The following is a 7,158-nucleotide window of genomic DNA, read 5'->3' on the forward strand; positions in this document are numbered from 1 at the left end:
AAACAAAAAAAGAATAGAGAATACATACCTACTAATGCAGTAAATACTCTTCGACGACAACCAACAGCAGTCAGAAAGTGCAATTATAGCTGATTCTTAAAAAATTATTAAGCGGTCAAACATTTTAAAGACTTTATACATAAAGCAACGCCTATTTATAAACAAAAAAGGAATAGAGAATACATACCTACTAATGCAGTAAGTACTCTTCGATGACAACCAACAGCAGCCAGAAAGTGCAATTATAGTTGATCCTTAAAAAAATTATTAAGAGGTCAAACATTTTGAAGACTTTATACATAAAGTATATTGCTAGTTAAAAAATTAATAGAAGCTACATAAATGGTTAATGCAACCAGTGGCGGATCCAGGATTTTTTTTTAGGTGGTTCCCTCTTAATTTATAAGGTGGTTCCTACGCGTCTTCTATATATCTGTACACTATATTTCGAAACTCGGGTGGTTCCGGGGAACCACCCGTTTGTATGCTGGATCCGCCAATGAATGCAACACATTAAACAAAACTTGAATGATAAGCTCATGAAACATAGCTACATAAACAGTTAATGCAACACGTTAAACAAAAATTTTATATAAATGTTAAGAAGTCTCTAGAAAATGGTTGCCACCATAGCATGACCAATTTAGGACCTATAAAGACAGAGATGACCATTAATATATGATTCAGCTAACACAAACTGAACCAAAGAAAATGAACGTGTTTTTATATACTTTGACCTGTTTATAGAGACTCTAACAGAAATGGTGGTCCGGAAAACAAAATTTATATTCATTTATGGTATGAAAGGTTCATAAGTATATAGCCTCATAGGTTGATGAGTTTTGTTTAATGTTAACATTTTCATGTGATTTCGGTTGAAACCCCTGTCATATTAACCCATAACTGCTCATAGGATAGCTAGAGAAGTTCAAATATTCATCTATCATCTAACATATTATGAAATTATATTTATTGGCTAAAACATTCTTGAAGATCAGTGAAACACATGACAATTGTGTCAAATCACCAACGAAGCCATTCCATGGAATTGCTGGGAAGAAGTTTATATCTAGATTAAGTGAAATTGGAATGTCTTCAGTGTTACCAAATTAAAACTGGCGAAACAGGAAATTTTGGGGTAATCAGTTATGAATTCGGGATTGTCTAAATTCGACCCAAACTCGAGTCAATGTCATTCCTATATAACAGAAACAATTCACCGAACACCTCACGTGCAACAAATAAGCAATGAAAATACAAAATGACGACAGAAACAAAAGCATAGAATCGGTTATGAGTTCGAGATTATCTAAATCCGACCTAAACCGAGTCATTGTCAGCCGTAGATAACAGAGAAACAATTCACCAAACACCTCACAACCAACAAATAAGCAATGAAGATGCAAAATGACGACATGCATTTAATCATGCAGTTGGCATGCAACATAAAGACAATATAAAACAAAAGCATCCAACCATTACAAACAACTATAGAAATTGCTCTCAGTGGAAAACAAATGTCAATAACAACATGCATCAGCAATAAAGTTACTCAGAAGAATAATAGAGCAAATTTTGGTTAGCTTTATGTTTTCATCTGATCTGATGAGAAAATGATTACTTTTATGGGACGCCAGACGAGGGCGATAAAATGGGGGCTGTTTGTTTCAAATGTGTAACCATGAAAGTTAATAGAATGTAGAAGACAAAAGAAGAGGAGGACACGTGCAAGTGTGAATAAACGTGTATCACAACCAACACCCACAACAAAACGTACAAGAACTTAAGCAGGAGTAACAACATTTAGAAACACATTCCTCCCACTTTTGTAAATATATAAATTATGAAAGTAATTAATTTATCAAATATTAATCTATAAAGGTTTTACTGTACTCACAGCAAGAGACATATTTCCCCTTTTAATTTTTACCACTCACAACCATTAATTAATTTCCAATAATTTGCCACAATGTTAATTTAACTATCAAACTTTTATTATCCGACTTTATATAATCATGGAATCAAGTCCATGCCAAATTCCCCATCATCCTCATACAAGCTGTCAGTTAGGTAAAGGAGAACAACACACTTTTCACTACAAATCCAAAACCATATCGCGAGACTCCGCAAAAGAAAACCAAACATTATTATTGAGTTATATATATATTCTACCCCACCATGATCCCATAGGCCATATCTCATCCAACCATCCTCTTCCTATAAGTAAGAGCTTTTTGGCAAAACCATGCTTCACATTTGACTTCTATTTGCTTCTTCAATGGCTTCTTTTCATTTCCATTCTTACCCTCAATTATTCTGCCATTTCCCTTTTTGCCCTTAAAGTTGATCTTGGTGCAGGCACAGGACTTGGTTTGGTAAGCTTCAATCTAGCACACTAGTTTTCTATTGTAGATATATTTTGATTTCTAATTCATATTGCAAATTTTTAAATTTTTTGAATATTCAGTCTAAAGTGTGCAGCAATAAGTGTGAATCCTCCTTCTGCAATGGTACATATAATATATAGTACCAATGCCTTTTAAAATAAAATTTATTCAATATTTGTTCTTTTTTAAAATATGAATACATGTTTATTGACAGTGCCACCATTGCTGAGATATGGAAAGTATTGTGGGATATTATACGGTGGATGCCCCGGACTGTGATGAACTTGATGCATGTTGTATGAAACATGATTCCTGCATTTCAGCCAATAGTGAGTATTATTTTGGACCAAAACATCACATTCATTTTTATAATTTTAAAGAATAATTTATTACTAAACTATATGTTTTAGCCTTTGGATTATTACTTTAATCCCATTATTTGACAATGAGAAGTTACCAAATACCAAAATATAAAACTCCACCAAACTCAAATTTATTGTGTGTAGGAGGTTGATATATGAACGTCAACTTGTCCTCATCTAAAAATACACCGACACTTATGTAAAGAGAGAGAATAGTTTTTATATAAAATACTACAAAAAAGACAGAGTACTCAGCATATCGATCTCTTTACGTAACCCAAAGTTCCCACATGAGTCACATGACTCCAACCATTGGTGTTAGATCCAGGACACACTTTGTGTAACTGACACATTTTTGTAATGAAATTTGGAGGGTTTTTTATGAGCTTTTATTATCTTCAACCCTAGTATATACACAACACTCAATATTTATCATTCTATAGCAAGATATAATTTGCCTCAATGATTCAACCCTGGTATTCATAGCTATACATACATACATACAAACAAACAAAGAGGATTACAAAACATGAAAAACAAATAACTATTGACAATATTAACAAAGATTGTGTGCAGTAGAAACGAAATTTAAATTAATAAGGATCTATCCAACCTTTTATCGTTAACACCCACTTAAGCGAATAGGCGGCGAAGAAAGTTTGGAATGATTCCAAATGTGGGTGCGGAAGAGGTTTGATGAGTACGTCAGCGACCTTAAACTTGGTAGAAATAAATTGAGTGTGTAGTTTACCTGAAGAATGGGCTCCCGAACAATTTGTATATGGTATTTCCATTTTGCACTAACATACTATTTATACTAGGTTAGACCCTGTGTTACACACGGATAAAATATATAAATCTTCATATATGTATGTATGTATGTGTGTATGTGTGTGTTATACATTTTAATAAATTGTAAACATCAGATAATCTCATTATTATATAAGTTATCACATTGTTGTTTTAATTAAAAGAATCCAACATACAAACACAGACAGAGAAAAATGACAATTTAAAACATTTTTTAACTTATACTATGAAACAAAAAAGACATATTTATTAAAACTTCATTATCTACTAAAGTCATATATGTTGTAAATTATAAAACTTAAACATGTAGATGTTGTAACATAAGTTGTGTGTTATAAACATTATTTTTATTGAAATTATAAAAACATATAAATATACAACATAAAGAATACTACCAATATGAATATAACAATGAGATATAACAATTATAACTTTTATTAAAACGTTTAATAAAGCAACAATAAAATCCAAACCTCGTGATTTAAACTACAATTTCAATCCAAACATCCGGTCCAAACATTCATAAATAATTTCCCAAAATTCAAAATTAATAAAATAACAAAGTCTCAAAATTTTAAAAATAACAATGAAGATAATCAATTGTCATGATTACTTAATAAATGGTGATTATAACCATTTATTTTTAAACTTTCTCTAGCTTAGGAGTTAATGTTTAAAACTAAATTGTTTATTAAGTGGATAATTTATTTATAGAAATTGTATACTCGGCATCTTATGTGAATAACCTAGTTAAAGGACATGTGGAAAAAATGTTTATACTTTAATAGTATAGGTCGAAGATAGATGTCTTAATCTTTGTGATAAGTCTTGAAATATGCCTGAATCTTTGAGATGGTAGAGGCAACAGTTGCTTGAAAAATCGTAGTACTAATCACGTCTTCTTTTTTCCAAAATTTTCCCGTTATTGGATCCTGAATATGGTAAAAATGGTGAGAAAACAAAACATAAATCGTATACCATAGTTAACTTACTTGAAAGGTTAGGAACCACAAGAACATATTTTAATGGGAAGTGAAGCAGGTCCAATACAAGATACATGTAAGATATTAGGGGATGGGGTGGAGCGTGGTGGCCCTCCATCTAGCTAGATGGCCTCAAGCACACCGACGCCGGTGCCCCATCTAGCGTGATGAGGGTTTGTGCGTCATGGCCATCACGCGGTGAGGGGGAAGGATTTCAAGAAATTGGACCATTTCACCACACAAATACCTTGACTAACCCCTCAAAATCAATAATACCCAAAATCAAAAACCTTATCACACCACACCATCACATCTACTAAATTCCATCACATGTGATGGATTTTGATGAAATGACATGGCACACCACCATTAGTGTTACAAAAAATGTCTTTTCAAAGTCTCGCAAAAGGTTGTTAATCAGGGTGCACCGAAATCAATGTATCAATCCTTTTGAGTTATCATTGATGTTGCAAGTTGAATGAAAGGTGTTTGGGATTCTTCATTTTTAACTTCTTTAAAAATTTAAAAAAATGTGTTAGAATTAATTATTATGTGAGATGATAAGTTGATAAGTTACAAGCTTATTACTATAAATCATAAAGAGGTAAAAATAAGAATCCCAAACACCCCCTTAGTCTATTGTGCAAAAGGGGCAAATTGGGTGCTATGGGTGTAGTGCCCATTGGTATGGCAAAGCTAGCAGCAAGGAGGTCGCATCCATGGCCACAACCACCCTTAAAACCCGCTGCCAGAATTGCGCAACCCTTACCGTGGGAAAGAGGATTTTGAAAAGAAAAAAAAAATCGGTTATTGATAACAAAACTAATATATTTAAACCAACATTTTGTTCGGACGAGGAATGAAAATGAATATAAACCCACCTTTTTTTTTTTTTTTTTTTTGCATAGATAACGATGTGTGGTGTGGTTTATATAGAAAAACCCACCTAAAAATATCAAAAATAATCCGTCTATAACCATTGCCATACAAACTATCAACAATAAAACCACTGAAAAAGTCTTTTAGTGACATTAATTGGTCGCTTAAAATTTACGTATCACCGATATTTAGTAGACCATCGTAGCACTAATAGTTCACCAATGGCATATCTAAGTTAATATATATTTTGAAGAAATCCATCGGTGATTTTTTGATGATGCTTTCTGACGGCTTTTCAGCCATAGGTGAAATAAGCTCGGTTCCGACGGATCATCTGTATGCCATTTACACGGCTCTTTTGATGAGTACCATTCTACTTGATCCATACTCATATTGTTACATTTGTTTTGTAGAAAACTATTTAAGCGAGGTTTGCAACAAGGGTTTGTTGGATTGTGTACAAAGGTTCAAGAAAGCAGGGAGCAAGACATTTAAAGGCAATACATGTAACGTGAATGATGTTACACACACCATTAACACTGTTATGAATGCTGCACTTCTTGCAGGCAAATATATTCCTAAGCCCTAATTAATACTCGCTGCAAAACTTACTGTCAAATCAGTATGATGTAACATGGTGTTAAGATTGTTTGATATACTGTTATATATCCAACAAAACTTTATTATGCTTCGAAAAGATTAATTAATTAATTTAGTACAATTAGAACTTGTATTTTTAGCTAGACTAGTACTAGACATAACTTGATATGATATTGTGGTTAAGTAGATGATGAACGATTGTTTGTTTCATGAATCGGTGCATGGAATCCAAAGATTTGTGTGTTACAATGGTGAATCAACAAGAACAATGGAGAACACCAAGTACACTAAATACTTCTATCCAAAAGTTTCGTGTATTAATGATTTGTTTGTTGATGAGTATTACAATGAAAACCCCTTGGACTCACCTCCTAAACCCTACAAGCATCACTCTATTTAAGGTCCCTATTACAAGAAATGATAAATTACGTTCATGCCCCTGTATTAGCCTTGTGCAGCACTTCAACCCGCTAAATTCGCTTGAAACTAATGTAAACAGAGATAATAGCTTTAAAATAAAAATATTAAAAGAAAAAGACACAGTACTTAGCATATTGATCTCTATACGTAAACCAAAGTTCCCATATGACAACCATTGGTGTTAGGTTTCTTTGAGCTGTTATTATCTTGAATCCTAATACACACACATATATATATATGCTTAAGTTCATGCGGGGAATGATTTTAGTACGAGATATGCAAGAAAAAATTCTAACAAATTATATAATTAATTTCTTTTTATTTTCTGATTATTTAACTAGAAGGGTGTTTTAGTAATTAAAGTGATCATTTTTTTGTAACTATCACTAATTAATGACAACTTAAAATCAACATATTTTTAGTTAATTAATTTTTTATTTTTACTTTAACCCAAATTCTCATGTTTATTCATAACCCAATTTGATTGTATCATTTCTTAAAAGATTTTTTATAACAATAAAAAATACACTAATTCAAGGGTCTGCGTATTTGTTTCCCTCTTTTAATCTGTTTCCCCAGTTTAAATTTGTATTTCAACCCAATTATTATAGCAACAAGTTAATAACACTTACTGCACATTAATTACAAACCACAATCTCTATCTAATCTAAAAGACAGAAAAAACTATTATAAGTCAGATTAACTAGATCTAGTATA

At 32.2% G+C, this 7,158-nt stretch overlaps 1 pseudogene across 1 annotated transcript; it reads left to right on the forward strand.

Moving 5' to 3' along the window:
- The first annotated feature begins 2,015 nt into the window (after positions 1-2,015).
- LOC143538330 (phospholipase A2-alpha-like) lies at positions 2,016-6,174 on the forward strand (annotated as a pseudogene). Its single transcript, XR_013136234.1, has 5 exons — positions 2,016-2,375; positions 2,468-2,510; positions 2,602-2,716; positions 4,412-4,414; positions 5,835-6,174. The product of XR_013136234.1 is annotated as a phospholipase A2-alpha-like (transcript).
- The last annotated feature ends 984 nt before the right edge of the window (positions 6,175-7,158 follow it).

The sequence above is a fragment of the Bidens hawaiensis genome, unplaced genomic scaffold (genome assembly GCF_021521415.1).
Source record: "Bidens hawaiensis isolate Kalapana, Puna unplaced genomic scaffold, B.hawaiensis_p1.1 tig00011607_1, whole genome shotgun sequence".
Classification (NCBI taxonomy): domain Eukaryota; kingdom Viridiplantae; phylum Streptophyta; class Magnoliopsida; order Asterales; family Asteraceae; genus Bidens; species Bidens hawaiensis.